At 48.8% G+C, this 19,573-nt stretch overlaps 1 protein-coding gene across 20 annotated transcripts in view; it reads right to left on the bottom strand.

Moving 5' to 3' along the window:
- The window catches only part of CIT (citron rho-interacting serine/threonine kinase), a 2,264,529-nt gene that overhangs the window by 56,084 nt on the left and 2,188,872 nt on the right, over positions 1 to 19,573 (bottom strand). The gene's annotated exons all lie outside the window — the stretch shown is intronic.

Consider the following 19,573-nt stretch of genomic DNA (forward strand, 5'->3'; position numbering starts at 1 on the left):
ATTTGTGGTATTTAATATTTAAGGAAAAGCACAAACTACTAAGCACAGAACCTCAAAGAACGACTGGAAGATTATGGGAAGGGCCATTAGGTTTCCGACCCCCTGCCATTATCCCCCTCCCACTCAAAACCAGAAGGTGAAGAGAAGTGCCTCTAGATTTCTGGCCCCTTGCCAGAACCAAAACCCACCAATCCCTTCAGACACACCTTAACTTAGCACCACAGTTAAATATTCAGAATCTACAATCAATTATTGTCAGAGCTACAAGGCTGCATAAAGGGCCAGGGGTTCATTATAAATTGCAACGCCACTGGAGAGCTCTCATTCTTAACCTTCCCAGTGAACACAAAGTGAAGTATATGGTCATGAGGCCCAGAACCCTGAGATGTACTTGTTTTGAAAAGTGAACTGGTTTCATGAATGTTCAGAACCCACCCTTGTGGTGTGAAAGATTTGCCCAGCTATGTCAAAAACTTCACCAAAAAACTGGAGCCTTTCTAATGTGAGAATACACAATCGGGGATCTCCAATCGCCGGACACTTCTCAGATAAAGACCACAACATGTCGCAGATGCGTTTTATCATGTTAGAAGTGGTACACCATTCTAAGAAGGTTGGAGATTGGGTGAAAAAACATGCTTCAGCATGAAGCATTCTCGATAGATAGAAAACTTGACACAATTGTAGCAAGGGGTATGAATGAAGAATTTCCTTTACACTGTTTCATTTAGAATCCTTGTATTCAACCCAAGGCTTTTTACTGGCTGTTTATATCACGTGTCTATATCACATTGATTGGGCGGCAACCTTTGCTGAATTTCTGATACCAGCGTGGTCAGAATATCCAAAGAAACGTCTCTGGGTTGAGGTGTAGACTGAGAGGGGGAGGCTTTGGGCTGGTACACCTCTTCTGGAGAGGTAGGCGACAGGGGTCACACCGCAGTGACCCACCTTCCAACAAGGGTCCCTGGCCTTCTTCGTGGTCTGAACAGTAGCCCTCGAGCAGGTTGTGACCCTCATCGCAGCTAGTATAATTGTGCTCCAGCACACTTGGCTCAGCTCCTTGTTCTATACGCTATCTAGTGGTTGTCGGAGGCCTACTCCCTCCGCTCTCCTGAGACGTCAGGGAGGAAGAGGCTGCTGTCCCCTTTCTGGGTGTCTTCTCCAAAGCCGTGGTAGTTACCTCACACCATGCCGGTAAGGACACCCATGGAGTAGCAGTCACTGTCACTGTGGGCACCACCTTTGTGGTCTGCCCTCCTTTTGAAGAAGTAGCAGTCGTCGATTGGGGTTGTCGGCGAGGCAGCAACAGCAGCCGTTGATGTGGGCGTTGATGACGCAGTTGATGATGGTGTTGTCTTGGCAGGTTGATACGTTGATGGAGGCAGAGAAGTGCCCACCTTGGATTTCTCCTTCGTCACCTTGTGCTGATGGCAAGCAGAGTTTTGAAGGGGTCAATGATTTTCTCTTTGAGTGTGTGACCGTCGCTGGCAGGCTCATCGTGGATGTGGTCAGTGATGGCGACCTTGTCCTTCCTGCGGCGGGACCCACAGCAGTGGCGAACCCAATGGGATCCGTGGTGTGCAGCCTTCCCTTCTTTTGTACCTCCAAGGGTGGGGCAGCCTCAAAGGACCCCCAACCTCTTATCTGAGGGAGTTTGATCATGGCACCGGCAGGTCCTGGGAGAAGCGTACTCAAGTGCAGAGGCTGAGTAAGAGGCCTTACCCTATTTTAACAACACCGCCAGCCTGCTGTAGCGGTCCTTCTTGGTCTTCGAGAATCCACGGCAGACCTTGCATCCCTCATCATCATGGTCCAGATGCAGGCAGTAAAGACATTTGTGGGGTCGATCCTCCACGGAAACGCTCCTTAGTCCACATTTCGTGCAGATTTTCAAGAGGCATCGTGAAAAGGTGCAAAGTAGGCCCAAACCTGGGCCTTCCGATGAAATATCCTCAATGTAGCAAGTTATTCACTGACAGTGACTCCCCGCTGCCAGTAGTTGACCTCCGGACGAACGTAAAATCCAAAAATTGGTCAAAACGTTCACATTTTACCCCAAAACTAGAGGACTATCATTTGATGGGGGCAGTATGACCGAGAGGACAGTGATTGGTTTAGAGGAGAAATACAGTTTTCAAGCAAAACTGTTTTTTACTGAGGATTCCCAGTCTGACTACAGGGACTATTCATGAGCATGTGAATCCATTCCAAACCCCATGCTGGAACAAGGTCCTTAGTTGTAGAGGAAGACCAGTGACGGACAAACAGTGAGACAATCTAGATCTACACATTCTCGGTGGGAGGAACAACAGGCGTCTGGCAGGACAATGAGGATGTTAGCAAATAGATAAATCGAGGGCCAGAAATGAAATCCTGAGACAGGCTCCCAGGTACAAGTGAGCATCGGTTGGCTAGGGATAGTAACACATCATGGATAAGACCAGGCCCCTGGGGCAATGAAGCACTGTAGCACTGGACCAAGGACAGAGAAACCCCACTAGCCTACCCCAACTTCAGGCAACATTGTGGACCCTACTGTGGCTAAACTTGGAACCTCTGAAGTAGTATCTCTGGTTTGCCTGAAAGACATTAATTTAGCCTCTGGGCACAGGAGGGGCACACCAGGAAATCAGATATCGTCCAAGTGAGTTCAAGAGGCTGTTAGTAACACCCGGGAGCTGACTTGGAAAGAGAGGCTATTGTGGACTAGGACATATGCCGGTATTGAGCATTGCAGAGCCTGGGGAAGAACCAGACTGTACACTTTCCAGAACTTTATCAATCTCAATCACACAGAAGTAGACTAAGAGATGTAGCCCGGGAAGGCTCACCAAGACTCCTGGGAACCTCGTAAAACAAGCTACGCCATGACTCAATCCCACAAAGGAGGGGCAGACTGGGACATACCTTTTTCTTTCCAATTAAATCATTACCTAAATAAAGACTTGACATAATTCTACTACGGAAGATGGCTACGTAGATGTTTATCCCTGGATTCTTCCTTTGTTACTTTTGTTTCAAACCCTTGAGAGGAACCTTCTGTGGTATCCTGGCCCCTTTGTAAGACCCTTAATACAAACCCAAAGTTTGAAAAGCTACCTTATTTGTTTGGTTGTGTTTTCCATTATGTCTTTATAAGAAGTGGCTTGTGGGGCAAGAATGAAGGTTTATGTTACTTACCTGTAACTATTGTTCTCCAGCATGGGTCTGGCATGGATACACATGCTCATTAATATTCCCTGTCATCAGGCGGAGAATCCTCAGTAAAAGGACAAAACTGTTTCACTTTAAAACTGTATTTCTCCTCTAAACCAATCACTGTCCTCTGGGTCATACTGCCCCCCATCCAATGACAGTCCTCTCCCTAAGTCCTGCCTCTGGCAGCCATCTTCAGATTTGTTAAGCACGTAAAGTTGCAGTATGACAAAGAAGAGCCACAGAGGGCCCGGAGGGAGGGTTTGCATGTGAATCCATGCCAGCCTCATGCTGTAGAACAATAGTTACAGGTAGTAACTTAAACCTTCTCCAGCATGGGGTCTGGCATGGATTCACATGCTCATGAATAACAATTACACAGTAGTATATATTACACAACCACAGAAGGTGGCAAGGCTCAACAGAAGCAATCAACACTTACCCCTGGAACAGGCTCACCTCAAGTGAACAGGTTGCGCAGCACCGTTTGGCTGACTCTGGACTCCTCCTGAAATCCCTGTCGATGCAGCAGAACCTTGTGAAGGCATGCATGGACCTCCACATCGCAGCCCTGCAGAGGTCGAGCAGGGACACACCAGAAAGGAATGCCGTTGTTGCAGCGACCGCTCTGGTGGAGTGGGCTCTCGGATGACCTGGCAGAGGCCCGTTAGCGAGCTGATGACAGTGCATGATGCAGCCGGAGAGCCATCTTGAGATGGAAGCCTTGGACAAGGCCTTCCCATGATTCACAGGTCCAAAGTTCACAAACAATTGTGACGTCTTCCGAAAACCTAGTGCGTGCCACGTAGAATTTCAAGGCACGAGCAATGTCCAGCGAATGCAAGGCCCTCTCCGCCGGTGACAATGGGTTCAGGAAGAAAACAGGTAACACCAAAGGCTCGTTAAGGTGGAATTCCGACAGGACGTTTGGAATGAATGTGGGATGCGTACCCAGTACTACGCTAGCACTCGTGGACAGTCAGATATGGTTGCTTGCAAGACAGGGCCTGGATGTCACCCACTTGTCTGGCTGAGGTGATGGCCGCAAAGCACCCCGGCTTCCACGAGAGAAACTTGAGTGGGACTTGATGCATAGGTTCAAAAGGTGCTCCCATGAGTTTTGTCAGGACTACGCAGAGTTCCCACGCCGGGGCAGGCGGCTTCACCGGCGGGAAAGCTTGAAAGAACCCCTTGAGAAAATCCTTGACAAGTCTGTGGGACCACAACAAAGATCTTCCTGGGGATCTGGTGCAGCTGGAGATGGCCGCCAGGTGTACCTTGATGGAAAGGTGAGCCAGTCCAACTTTGGCCAAGGAAAGCAAATTTGGAAGAAGCTATGGTGTCATGACCCTCAGAGGAGTAATCTTCTGTGACCGGCACCACGAAGATAAAAGCTTCCACTTATGGACGTAGCACTTCAGTGTCGACGACGCCCTGGTGAGGACTTCCCTGCATTCTGCTGGCAGCACATAACCTCCAAACTCTAAGGCTGCAGGAGCCATGCCTTCAGGTTCAGAGATCCTGGGTCATGTTAAAGGATTGCACCTTTCTCCCTGTTGAGCAGATCCGGGAGCACCAGCAACTAAACTGGAAGAGCCACTGATAGGCTGAGCAGGTCCGGGTATCAAATCTGCCTCGGCCACGCTGGGGCGATGAGTATCATCCTGCACGGATACTGAGTGTGTTGATCACACGCAGCAGAAGAGGAAACGGGGGGGGGGAGCATACAGAAACAGACCTTGCCAAGGGAAGGAGAATGCATCCCCCATACCTCTCGGTTCGTGGAATCTGCTAGCAAACTTCTGGCATTTCGAGTTTGTCGCTGTGGCAAAAAGGTCGATCGGAGGTCTGACCCATTTGATGAACAGATGTTCTCCTTATCCTGACGAAGCTCCCACTCATGCAGGAGCACAGCTCCCTGCTTAGGGAGTCGGCTATGGTGTTCTTGATGCATGCCAGGTGGAAGGGGACAAGGAACATCCATTGTCCGATGACCCAATGCCACAGGCCCTGGGCTTCCTTGGAGAGCACTGGGGATCAGGTGCCCTCTTGCTTCCTGATGTAGAACATGGTTGTGTTGTCCATGAAGATCCTCGCCACCTTGCCTCTCAGAGTCGGTAGCAAAGACATGAGGGCCCAGAACACTGTCCGTAGCTCCAGGATGTTGATCTGCAGTTCTTTCTCCTCCAGAAGCCACAGGCCTCTGGTGTGTAGTCGTCCGGTGTGAGCTCCCCAACCTTCCAGGAAGCGTCCCTGCTGACCGTCTCCTGGTATGGTGGGATTTGAAATCCTGTCCCCTGGGTAAACTGGGCACATACGCCACACCACTCCATTGCCCGCCGGAACTCCTTGTTGAGAGGGGATCTTGTCCGCAAAACTCCCAGATACTTGTATCCAAGAATTCTTTTAGGGGTCGCATTTGCAACCTGTAGAGACGGATGAGGTTGATGCAGGGCGACATCATGACCAGCAATTACTTGATGGCCCAAACCAGGACCGTCCTCGGAGACGACATTCGCTGTACCTTCCCTTGAATGGATGCTACCTTCTCCTCCGAGGGGGATGCCAGGCAAGTCACTGTGTTGAGTCTGGCCCGAGGAACAGCACGTTCTGCGATGGCATTTAGCAGGAATTTGGCTTGTTTACGGAGGACCCGAGCTCTGACAGCAGTCAGACGGTCTTCATCGTGTGTTCGTCGACCAGCGTCTGGGAGCGGGCGCATACCAGCCAATCGTCCAGGTACGGGTACACGTGTATGCCCTGCAGACGCAGGTGGGCCAACACTGTGGCCAGGCACTTTGTGAACACCCTTGGGGCCGACTTTAAGCCAAACAGTAGGGCCTTAAACTGGTAGTGTTGGCCTTGGACTACGAACCATAATAACTTCCGATGCTTCCTGTGAATGGGGACATGGAAGTATGCACCCTCTAGGGACGTTGGCCGAGCACGTGCTGCCAAGTGACCACCCTGAATTTTCAGGACTTTAGATATTTGTTCAGATGGCATAGATCCAGGATGGGTCTCCAGCCCCCTGTCTTTTTGACCAGAAAGTATCTGGAATAGACTCTGGAGCCCCAGAGCGTTGGGGAACAAGCTCTATCGCCCCTTTCCGTAGCATGGCTTGCACTTCTTCCAAGAGCTGAGGAATGTGCTGCTTCCGACGAGGAACCAATGGAATACGAGGGCACCTGCGTTGGAACTCCAAGGTGTATCCCTGAGCGAGAGTGTCTAGCACCCATCTGTCGGTGATGATCTTCCTCTACGCGCTGACGAACCACGTCAGCAGGCCTCCCACTGGGGTGTGCAACGTATTGGCCGGTTCAGACTTACTTGGGCGCCGGCACCCTGGGGGTGACGACGCTGACCTCTGCTACCATAGGCCTGGGAGCAGCCCCTGTAGGCTTCCTGCGTGGAGGATAGGGGAGGTTGCCTGTATGATGTAGAGTATCCCTTGGATGATCTGTTCGACTTTTCCCAGGAGGATCGAAAAGACGCCAAGCAATGTTGTTGCAGAGTGCCAAGGGAGCACGCCGTCTCTGTGTCTGTCTTTATGGCTTGAAGGGATTCGTCGACCGCCTTCCCAAACAGGTTTTCGCCGTTGAAAGGCATGTACAGTACCTTTGCATGAACATCCTGGTGAAAGTTGGGGGCTTTTAACCACCCTTTTCGACAAAGGCAATCACTGTTTCCGATCTGTCAGAAACTCGTGTCGGCGATGTCCACTGCCACCGTAATGGCACGGTCCGATGTCACCTCCCCTTCCTGGAAGAGGGTGAGCGCCTCGGTTTTCTTGTCATCGGGAAGGAATTCCAAAATTGGGCCTAGTTTGTACCAGAGCTCCCAGTCGTATCTGGGCAAGATAGCTAGAGCATTTGCCACCTTGACTGTGGATGCCGCTGTGTAGATGATACTCTTCCCATGGCATCGAGCATCTTCCCCTCGTCCGGGGGGCAGGTGGGGGTTGGCTGAACGTTTTCCATCGGCACCCAACACTACCGATTCTGCCAACAGTTGTAACCTCAAGCACTTGGTTGCCGCGTCTGGCCTGTATTTCTTCTCCAACCTGTCCCATTTGGGCAGAGCCGTGCTTGGGTTTTTCATGAGGGCCAGGCCTTTTCCCAAATGTCGTCCAAAAAAGGTACTGAGATGATAGTCTGAAACCCTCCTTTTTGGTTTCCTCAGGCACTATTTGGAACAGCTCGGAGGCCCTGGAGAGAGAGGGGAATGATCCTACCTTGTCTGGAGGAGAGGCTCTGTGAGGAACGTCCACATGTAGTGCTTCGTGGTCAGTTGGGAAAGAGTCGTCCTGCGTCGGTTCCTGTAGCAGACGTGTCCGTCCCAGTGTCCGTGTGTGTATCCGGATCTAGTGGGGGAGTCGGATCCCGACGTGGTGGAAGTGGCTGATGCAGTGGCGTCCGGTGACGCTTCCTCCACTTACTTGGAGGCTGGTCCAGGGCCTGCGGTACAACAGGTGCAGGTGTTGGAGGCAACCTCTGCTGGATCTCGGTCCCTAGGGTGTGGAGTCTTGACAGGATGTCCATAGATACATCCCCTGGCTGGGGAGTAAATGGAGCCAGTGGTGTAGGGTCTGGCAATGACACCCTCTATTGCGTGCCTGAGTGCTAGGCCCTGCGCCGCTTTCCTCCTCGTAGATTGTATGGACGGACGCCTGGTCGTTGTCATCTGTGGAGTAGATGTCAGAAGGCTGATCTATGGAACCTTGGAGGGCTGCTTTGGGACCTCCTTACCCCTCTTTTTGCCCCCTGAGGACTGTTTCCCGGGATGTTAGCCGGTTCGCCTCCCCCTTCAGGGCTGTCCACACCTTTCGCTGCTGCCTCAGCAGCCGTTTCATGCCTGGGAGCCAGGGCTACTCTCCACGCTGTAGGGGCCACCCTCGCTGGGTCGGTATCTTCCGCTATAGCGGTTGTCGCAGAGCATGTCGAGGAAGTTGACGACAGGGTCTTTGGCTGCGCCGAGTGAGCTTGCTTGGGCTGTGAGGCCTTCTTTTCCTCCTCCGGTCTTTGTTTTTCGTTGATTTGTCCCGTAACTTGGCCGGGGTGGAGGACATCCTCTTTGAGGACCGCCCTGCTGGCAGTCTGGCTGGGGTGGCGGACTGCGATGGCGGTCTATCTGACCTGGGACCTGCATCAGTGGTGAACCCGGCGGAATCGGCCTTGCGGTTCTTGGCCTTGTCTTGGAGCCCCACGGATGATGGGGAGTCCTCAAAGGACTTTGACCTCTTCTGGGGGAGACTGCTCCTCGGCCCGACTGGTCCTGGGTGAGGCACGACCCTGCTCGGGGGAGGGGTCAGGGGCCTTACTCGACTTGAGCCATGCGGCCAGCATGCTATACCGGTCTTTCTTTGTTTTCTCTGAGAAACTGAGGCATATCTTGCACCCATCCTCGTTGTGGGCCAGTTGTAGGGAGTACAGACACTTTTGATGATTGTCCTCCACAAAGGCGTTCCTTAGACCGCATTGGGTGCAGGGTCTGATGAGGCTCCTTCGCCATGGCCGGAGGGGGCGAAGTAGGCCCAAGTCGGCCTCCCAGAAACTTCGACAAACAACGGCCCTTGAGGGGCGCGCAACTTCACAAACAACGGATCCCCTTTGCTGGCCGATGTACATAGAAGCAAAAAGGGTTTCAATGGAACAAAAATAGAACTTTTCTTTGAGAAAAAGTACAAAATAGCTTGGAGAGCAACTCGAGGATTGAAGCGTGCAGTAAACATCTGACGATGGCTGCCAGAGGCGGGGTTTAGGAAGAGGACTGTCATTGGATGGGGGCAGTATGACCCAGAGGACAGTTATTGGTTTAGAGGAGAAATACAGTTTTAAAGTGAAACTGTTTTTCCTTTTACCTAGGATTCCCAGCCTGATGACGGGGAATATTCATGAGCATGTGAATCCATGCCAGACTTATGCTGGCGAATCATTGTTACGCTGTTGATTTTTCTTTCTTGCACCGCCAGACGGGCTGCAACAATGAGAAACTCTGCACATCAGTAAATTCTATTCTTAATAGCCCAATCTAAAAATGAGTCACAAACCGTGGATATAGGCCAATGTTGCCAGGTGCGAAGTTACTGGAGACAGATGTGTGGACAGGCGTCAGAGAATTACCATGGGCAGTATTGTCAAAAATGGTCTACTGCAGAGAAAAGACATGTGAGAAAGCCAGCTAACAGAAGATAAATTATCCTCCCACCCCTGCCTGATGTGGAGCAACGCCAACATTAACCAGTAACCAGATTCTTATATGTTGTCTAATTGTCACCCTCTCTCTCTCTTCTACCGGTTCTAATGAACTTCTGGAATCACTGGTTTCCCCTCTCTTGTCCTCTTTCCTTGAACGTTCTGACTGTCTTGACCCTCCAGTCTGGCTTTCTCTGTCCAGGACGACATGGCCAGGCTAGTGGATGCATGGGGTGTCGGAGCTCTGATATTGTTGGAGCTTTCAGCAGCTTTCGACACGGTTGACCTCCTACCCTGCTTTCCTGTCTGTCCCAAGTTGGTATATCTGGCCAGGTTCTAGCTTGGTTCTCCTCTTTTCTGGTTGATAGATCTCAATCTCTTCTGCTCTCTCCGTTCTCTTCTAAGTCTTTTCACCTTAGCTGTGGTGTATCTCAGGGCTCTGCCTAGTCCCCTATTCTTTTCAATATCTACATCTGAGCTTTAGTCTGTCTCATCCGCTCCTTCGGCGTCAGATGCTACTCGTATGCCGACGACACCCAGATCCTGATCCATCTAGATCTTGATCAGGACGAGTTGTCGTCGAGCCTCCATCAGTGTCTGACGGCCGTGGGGGAGCGGATGGGCCTAAATTGCCTGAAGCTGAATGGGGACAAGATAGAGGTGCTTGTGGTGGGCTCACCCCCAGACCCTTCACTCTGGATTGCTTCTTTTTGGCCTTCTTCTTTGGGTTCTCTTCCTGTCCCTACCGCAAAGGTTAAGAATTTTGGAGTTATCATGACTGCCACCCTATCTATGGATGCTCAGGTATCTTCCGTCTGTCAGACTGGGTTTTTCCACCTGAAAATCCTGAACAAAGTACTTCATATGATTCCACCTCCCCTGCGCCCTCTGGTAGTGTCTGCGATGGTATCTAGTTGGCTGGACTATTGTAATTCTTTATATCTTGCACAGCCTAAGGGCCTGGTCCTCCGACTTCAGCGCCTCCAGAATTTTGCAGCACGGGGGGCAACTGGGTCATCTTATGGTGCTCATATTTCCCCGTTACTTCGCCGTTTGCATTGGCTCCTGGTTGCCCAGCGCAATGAGTACAAGGCACTTTGCATCGTGCTCTCCACGATCAGGGTGCGGAGTATCTCTGTACTAAATTCTCATGCTATTAACCGAAGCACTCCCTGAAATCCGAATCGGCTGGCCTACTTTGTGTGTCACCTTTTCGCCGCTCCCGGATTGGGGGGGCGTGCCTTTTCCATCGCGGCGGCGCAGTTATGGAACAAGCTCCCTGTGACACTGAAAAAAACCTCTAACCAGCTGGCCTTTAGGAAGGCTCTTTAAACTTATCTTTTTTAATTTAGTGACGTCTTGCTGATAAATTCTTTTCAGGTTTTTTTTGTCCTTTCCTCTCCAGTGCCATGATGCTTCTGGGCGACCGTGCGCTCTATAATTAATCTTAACGTAACGTAACATTTCCCGAAAATGTTTATTTTTTATTTTTATTAAGATTGCCTTGTAGTTTATATTTAAACTTTTAGCAAAACCAAGGTATTCTCATTGTTATGAATGCGCTTGAATCTCCGAGGTAATGGCACATCATTTATTTTTATTTTTGTAGTCCAAATTAGACATCACTGTTCTTCATATCCAACGCTTTTTCCAAAACCGATCTGTAGAAATCGACCATGGCCACTGTTATTGACATTTTGGATCCTCTTAGCATGTAAAACCACCACGCGTCAGCCGTTATTGTTGTATACTCCTTTAAAAAATTACTAACAAAGCAGGTCATTTGCTCTTAAAAGGGACATGCCATAAAAAGGTGCTTGAGGGATTTTTTCCAGTCCTCCCTTTTGCTGAATGTACATACGGTGCTCTTAAAACGGGAGGGTTCACGACTGCCATGATTTCACCGGTGTTGCATAAATTGAAACAAATTCTCATAAAAGATGCTAAAATTCCAGGGTCTAGGAATCTTATTATGTATGGATGTCTAGTGCCCCATTTTATTTCGGCTCTACTGCCAGATCCTGTGGGAGTTTTAGCTGAGTCACTTCGTCCAAGGTGTTTATCCAGTCTTTTAGAATTAATATTTTCTTAATTGTGGCTCGAGTAAGGAACAGCTTGTGCATTTGGCTTTCCAGGGTCTCCATTAGTGCTGCACATGCCTTTCCCCACTTGATGATTGAGGGAGTTGTTCCATGTAAAAGTTCCTGTTGAATCCCTTTGATCATAGGGGCTGACGAATTGGTCAGACATTTTGCAAACAGAGACAGTTTTTTCCATTGCACTGCCATTAGTAGAGAACTCACACCTAGTTCCTTCCTAATCAGTTGGATTGGTAATGAGCACGGCGCGCCCAGGAATTACTTTTGTTCTGTAGAAGTCTATGACTGGGATCATTGAATATTTGCAGTATTTCCTTTTCAGGATCATCGCCTGACTCGCCAATGACCTGACCTTGAGGTTTAGAGAATCTACTGCTTCGATTTCCACCCTGCTATTGGAGATCATTATTCCTAGGTATCTGAACGCGGTTACCTTTGTTATCTCTTGCTGGTTCAGGTGCCATTTAATTTTTTCTTTCTCCCCGTCTTGCCCCTTTTTTAGAACCAAGATTTTTATTTTTTTTAAGTTAACTTCCAAGTTATTTATCTCAGCATAGCTTTGGAGACCCTCAAGTTGACGTTGCAGGCCAATTTCAGTAAAGTCCAAAAGGACGAGGTTGTCCGCGTATAGTAGATGAGATATTTGCATTCTTCCCAGATTCGGCGGGAAGCAGCAGATTAAGACCAAGTGATCTAGATCTGAGATGTAGGAATTGTAGAGCGCCGGAGCCAGCGTGCAGTCCTGCTTAACTCCTCTATACGTTTGAATTTCTTCACTTAGATGGCCTGCCTTGCTGAGTCGAACTCTAATCGATGTATTCGAATAGAGACCTTTTATTTGTTCCAGTAGGTCCAAAGGGCAGGCTTTCTCCACCAGTTTGTTCCAAAGTCCGGTTCGATTAAGGCTATCAAAAGCCTTAGTGAAATCTACGAAGGACATATGTAATATTTTGTTTGATGTCAGGGTTTTGCCCTTTAGCAGAGAAACTATAAAGGCCGGAGGGGCATCCCTATTCCTTTTACATATCTGGCTTGAAGTGTATCCTGGAGGGCATTGATTGTAACCATTTGGTCAGTCTTTTCAAAAGTAATCTGGCATATACTTTACCCATGACGTCAAGGAGGGCTATGGGCCTTTAATTTGAAGGCTCTGATCTTAGGCTGTGTTTGAATATGGGAATTACATGCCCTGTCTTCCAAGACATTGGTGTTTGCTTTTTGGTGAGGATTTCCTGGAGTACCTTTTCAAGAGCTTGGCCCAGTGTTCTGGGTGGCTTTAATCATTTGATTCGAGATCCCATCAGGGCCCAGTGCTCTTGATGGATTGAGACGTTTTATCATGTAAATCAAGTCCTCTTGATCGTACGGCAGGAGCCATTGCTACGTGGACCTCTCCACCGAGGATGTGTCCTGGTTAGCGTCTGTGAATAACTAAGTAAAAGGCTCGCCACACAGCTTCAGACACCCCCGTAGATTGGAAACAGTGTTGAGGGCAGTTCAGGGCGCTTATAAGCGACCACATTTGAGCTGTTGATTTTCCTTTAATGGTGATCATCATGGCTTCAGCATCTTTTTGAATGAGTTTGCATCTATGGTTTATACACCATGATCTATAGTATGATTTTATATGGTTGACTTCCACGTCCTGTGAGGTGGACCACTGGAGTCTTCTGCACCTTACAGATTTACACATATCCTTATGTTTTGTATGGGAGCGAGGGGTCCTCAGGCCCCCTCGCATAATACGCTCCTCAGTACAAGGCTTGGACCACGTGCCTCCGGTAGTGGGATTGCCCCTTGCCCTTATGTAAAGTTAACCACGCTTGACTGCTACATAGATGGGACTACTGAGCAAGACACGGGGCATCCATCTTTTGTGCCCCCTTTCGACTCCATCTTGGGTAAACAGGCCTCACTGCGATAGTACAGCAATGCTCAGCTCCCCTTCCACCGCAGCAACCAAGGACAGAGACACACACACAAGGCGCGCAGGCAGCTGGCTGGCCCCCACCCTTGCACTCCCCCTGCGAAGGAAAGCTCTGCGCTTCCATTCTCACGCTGAAGCTGGAGAAAGTTGCAACAATCAATATGCTACAGTTTTCTTCCTCTGAGATCACTGTTCGTCTGAGAACCGGCATGTGAACCAGGATGAGCTAAGCACTTTCTGCTCGATTCGTCCTCATAAACGTGCAAGCCACCCACCCCCATTAGAACAATTTATTGCCATCCTGACCCTGCACCCCCTGTAAGGTATTTCTTTCAAGTGCCAGACCCTCGCCTGTGCTGAGAAATCCACCCAATACACTCCTTACTAACCTTAAGCATTTTTACTACTATATATGCTTTTATTTGCACTAATGAGTTTGAAACCTAGGAAAAGATGCGAAACACAGCCTGATTCTTCTACATGCACAATAAGGTCAAGGTCTTCAATTAAAGCCACAAATGACCCAATTGTACTGACAATAATCACTCTGTGTGACTTATGTAGAAATGTGACAAGTAGCATAAAATGTTTTAAATAATTTGTTATTTAGTGTGTAACATATTAGCTTAGGTAGTGACCACAGTGACCGGACCCTGACCTGCATGGAGCACAAGATGTTTGACTTCCGTCAGCCACTCAACCAACCAGGAGGAAGAAATGCCACCCACACCTACAGCACCACACCGCCTGGCCAATCGGGTCCATTTAGCATTTTTTGTTAGTTACTTTAACTAATATAAATATAAGTGTGATGTAATGAGATTTGGGAGAGTTTTTTTCGGTTATTTCCTAGCTGGAGAAATAAATCATCCTTTGAACTCTTCCAGCCGGGTCCCAGTGCCTCTTTTCCCGACAAGGGGTTGTGTCTGCCATTTTATTTTTCTCTCACACGTAGTAAGCCGGGGAAAGGCACCTACATTTTTGGTGACCCCCGCAACGTGATTTAGAGAGGTGCCTTGAGGCCTGCGCCGCCCGGCAGCGAGATCCAGGGCGCCCCCCAGCAGAACCATCGCCTCCGCAGTTGACCAGACTGTGCACATCAAGAAGAAAGGGTCAAGGGTTCCCGGTTGATGAATACCCGTTCGAAAAAAGCTGCTCGCCAAGGCAGGCCACGGCTTGGTTGGGGGACGGACCTGAGCGAGGTCCGGCCGTGAGTGGCGAACCTCGGAGTACCTGACTGAACACGTGGAGTCCCGGTTGCAAAGACCCCAAAGGAAGGTAAGTGGAAATACGGGAAGAAGGGAATTAGCAACAAAGGGAAGGTAGCTAAGAATAGGGTCTGCGTGAGTGACGGTGAAGCTTTTCTGATCTATCCTTTATATGGCCATTAGGTATTGTAAGAAGTGAGAAGAAGAAGAGAAGTGGTATCCTAGCCCGTAGGGGGTAGAAGGCGGCGCCGCGTAGCATTTGTCCCGACCAAGTGCAGAATAGAGCTAAAGAGAAAAATAGTAGGGGTCTCGTGTAGGCTCAGAGTAGTTTTTAGAATATTCTTTTTCCGTGGAAGTAAGAAATCTTGAGACATAATAAAGGTGAAAGAGGTGGGGAGTGAATGCGAACTAGTAGGTAGGAATAGGGAAGAAGAAAAACAGGGACAGTAATGGGAATAGGGAAAGAACAAACGCATGCAGGCAGTGCATGTTGCATGATTATGTTTGTCGGTCTGCTTCTGTGTAGATGTCTTGTTGAACACGCTAAAGTATTTTAATACAAGTCATTTGTGATTGATATAAGGTAAAGCAAAGAAATAAATTGTGAGAGGTGACCAGGTAACACCTCTCAGAAAGCTAATGCGACATATGGTAATTGTGAGCATTGAAAAAGAACGTATCCACATATTGTAACTGACATACCAAGTTAGAGGTGGGAAGAGATTCAAGGGTACCAGAATACACAAGAAAGGAAAAGAAACATTGCCATGGGGGGAGTAACACCACTAGCACATATTTTCCAGCACCATCCATTATATAGCGACAGGATATAGAAGTTTCACGATCAGTGGATCACTGAGATAAAGAGAGACGGGGTCAGACCAATTTGGCCAGAAGGAGGATCATTTGACAAAAGAGTGTTGGACCTAGTATCAACACATTTGCTAGCGCGATACAAAGGGAAACAGTTACAGAACCGGAGAGAAGTGTTAGATTTATGGCGAATGTTTGAGGAAGTTGCCCCCATGGCAGAGGTAGGTACAAGCCGAATGACAGAAAAGCAGAAAAACCCTGAAGAAGTAGGCGGGACACCAAAAGGGGAATGCTCAACAACTACAACCGAAAACGAAGTAATAAAAATCTATCCCTTAATGACTAGGCCAGCGGTAGGGTTTAGTGAACCACTGTATATACCACCCACCGCCACTGCTCAAGGTGGGGCAACAGCCCCCGAACCTCCACCATATGACAAAGGAGGCCTGTACGGCCCCACGAGCGCGCCTCTTGTGGACATAGCACATTTAACAGGTGATTTGAACCGCCAGCTAGCACACGCACAAATGGAAATAACACGGTTAAGAGCTTTATGTGACAAAGGGCAAATGCTGCCAGGGGGAGGGGAGGTACCCCCGCTGTCGCTGGCAGATCTCACACCTCCGATCGGGGCAGCAAGCAATGCAACCCCAGCAGCCTCGGTATCAGGGCAGTCTATAGTATCGCAAGGGACGTCATCGCAGCAAAGACAAGAACAAGAGTGGCAGTCAGGACAGTTCCTGTTCCAATTGAATAACAAACCAGTGAGAATTATACGCCCAGATACACCGGAGAGTCAACAAAGTGGAGATCAGGGTGAAAGACAAGGAAGTGAACCCAAGGAAAACTGGGAGGATTATAATGAGCTAGAGTCAGAAATAGAAGAAATATGGGATGATTTAGATGAATACTAAGAGGCAGCTGCCGCAGAGGGTTCCCCACTGCCAAACCGCCGTTACCCAGACACCTTATCACCACCATTATGGCAAGATAGATTATGACAACGAACAAGGAGGATAGGAAACATACTGGTAAGTAAAACAAAAAAAGGGAAGACGAGCAGAACAGGAAAGAAACAAACTACAAATGCCACTGATACATAAAGGAGCAGGTAGGCCAAACTACATTCCGTGGGCCCAAATGGACAAAACCAACTTGATAAAACTCCTCCCCCCGCTGACGGGAGGGGCAGGTAAGTGGATACATGTATTTGAGAAAAACACGGCACGCGTGCCTTTAGCTATAGGTGATGTAAAAAGTCTATTAGTATCAGCAATCGGGGACCAAGCAGACACTATCTGGGAAAGGGCAGGGTTCCCGGGAGTAACGATGAGCTGTGACCGACACGATGGGTCACCATTTAACAATGTCCGAGCACAAGTGTGGGATGCATTACGGCGTGCATTTCCAGACGTTCCAGATTTACATGCAGTGCACGATGGAGGAGAACGAGGATCCTGCGCAGTTCATTTTGCTAGTGCAAGACTTATGGAGAAGCGAAACTGGTACGGCATGGAATCAATCAACAGCTTTATTCTATTTTATCATTAAAAAGGGGTTGCCGAAAGAGGTGCAGAAGGCCTTGGACAAAATAGCTGGGATCGAAGCCAAAGGGTGGCCTGAAATTCAGAGCATAATTGTACACCACTGAAGGAGGATCAAAGAGAAGGAAAAGGAGGTCACGCAAAAGAGGCTGGCTGACGAAGCAAAATGAGTACAGACGAAATTAGTGAAGGTCGCCGCCATTACTGCCAGTGCAACAGCAGACAGAGGAAACGAAGGAGAGGAAAACGCGGGAGGAAGGCCCGTTGGGATAGCAGCGCAGTGGGTTGGAGAGGACCAAGGACAGTGGAACGGTGAGGAATAGCCATGCCAAGGATCGCAGTGGCAGAACAGGCCGACCCAAGGAAGAGGTGGGTACCGCGGGCAAAGGGGAGGATATGGAGGAATGGGAAACAGAGGGTATGGTGGGCAAGGACCAAGGGGAGGACAACAGGGGTCGTGTTGGAATTATGGAAGATGGGGACATTATTCACGAGATTGTAGAATGCGACCATCAGGGTATTTTCAAGGGCAGCAACAACAGCCCATGAACAATGAACAGGGGTGGGGCTGCCCACACCCAGGTAGCCCTTGTGGAGCTCCAATGGGGAGGGGGGACAACAGGATCAATATTGCTATGAACCCCAAATGCAACAGAGACAGCCAGCCCCACAACAGCAGCAGCCACAACAGCAAAACACACTACAGCCAATGGCGAGACAAAACCCAGTAGGGAACAAACAATAACCCTTTTTCAGCGGCCGCAAACGGTGCCCCTGCACCATTCCACGGAGTAACAGTCGTGGGTGACAATGTTTTTTCAATGCCAGGTCAGCAAAGATACCAAGACTAGGACAGCCCACAGGGAGCACTTGCGTGTCCAGTCCTATCCACCACACAAAGTGCAAATTAGGAACCACTAGTGGTGGCAGAGATAGGAAACATGCAGTTTATCTTTATGGTAGACTCTGGAGCAGAAAAACCATGGCTCACAGAACGGCGGTTTCAGCTCTCGGGAAGAAATTTGGAGACACAGGGGTTCTCTGGGGCTATTTTAAAAGTTCCTTATACAAAAGATCTTGATGTAACAGTGGGGGGAAAAACAGTGCGTGCACCCAGTGGGGGGAAAAACAGTGCGTGCACCCTTATTGTATTACGAAGACGCGCCAATCAATTTGATGGGACGAGACTTACTCAGTAAGTTAAACATGACCATAGCCTTTACTGGAGGAGGAATAGTGTGCTCGACGCCAGGGGTATGTCCCGTACGGGCACTCTTGATAATAAGCACGATTACAAAGGAAGTTGCAGTAAGAGGGATTCCCATTGACATGGACATGTTCGTCTATGGAATACAGGTATTAGCCCGAGTAGTGCCTGAAATAACACAAAAGGAGTGGAGAATACCATCAGACTTCACATTCCGCCCAATCACACCAACAGATGGAGTGCCAGGCACAATTATGTCTATAGACATTGAGGCAGTTCAAGTTTCTAACAAACGCATTGTGGTCATAGGCCTGGACACGCAGGGACGCGAGTGGAGAAGTGTGCTATGCATAGAGCCAAACATAATGATAAAAGATGTAACTGATGAAGAATTGTTTACTGATTACGAAGGGGATGGAGAAATAATAATGGAAATAAGCATACCATGTGACATTATGATTCAATACAGAGAAATACACAACCCACTCATGGCTAACAAAGGCCCCACCGACAATATTTGAAGAAGACATGGCCAGGGTAGCACCTGAAAGTTGGACTACAGGGCCACACGATGTGGGATTGTTGCACGAGGTAATTCCCATAAAGATAAAACTGAAGCTCTCCCACCCAGAGTGAAACAATACCCAATATCCAAAGAAGCAGAGGAAGGTATTAGAGAAACAGTGAATGCACTCCTAAGCCAAGGTATTTTAGTGCCATCAACTTCCCCATGCAACACAGCGATTTTTCCGATTAAGAAAGCAAAAGGAGGGGCGTGGAGAATGGTCCAGGACCTCCGCCCACTCAATGACGCCATCCAAAAAGAGTTCCCTTTAGTGCCATCAATATTGTGCAGTATACCAAAAGAGGCAACTTGCTTCACTGTCATTGATCTGAAAAATACCTTTTTCTCTGTGCCACTCGCACCAGTCGCAGTACCTTACAGCTTTTACATTAGGAAACAGCAGATATGAACATCGCAGACTCACACGGGGGTATTGCGAGAGCCCAAGCATTTTTAACAGAGTACTACGAGAAGACATTGGCAAATTAGATGTAGGGAGCACCATTATACAGTACGTAGACGATTTACTAGTCTGCAGCAAAACAGAAGAAGAGTGTAGAGAAGACTCGATAACACTGCTTAACATATTGGCTGCCAAGGGATACAAGGTGGACAAAGGAAAATTACAATACTGCCTTGCTGACATTGTGCATCTTGGCCAGCAGATATCTAAAGATGTAAAAAGAATACTACCAGACAGAGCAGCGGCCATTCAACACATTATTTTACCAAAAACGGTGAAGGACATGCAGAAATTTCTTGGCATATGTAACTATTGCCGAGCGTGGATCCTCGATTACGCAGCATACACACGGCCA

The sequence above is a fragment of the Ambystoma mexicanum genome, chromosome 10, assembly GCF_040938575.1.
Source record: "Ambystoma mexicanum isolate Mex_15411 chromosome 10, UKY_AmexF1_1, whole genome shotgun sequence".
Taxonomy (NCBI): domain Eukaryota; kingdom Metazoa; phylum Chordata; class Amphibia; order Caudata; family Ambystomatidae; genus Ambystoma; species Ambystoma mexicanum.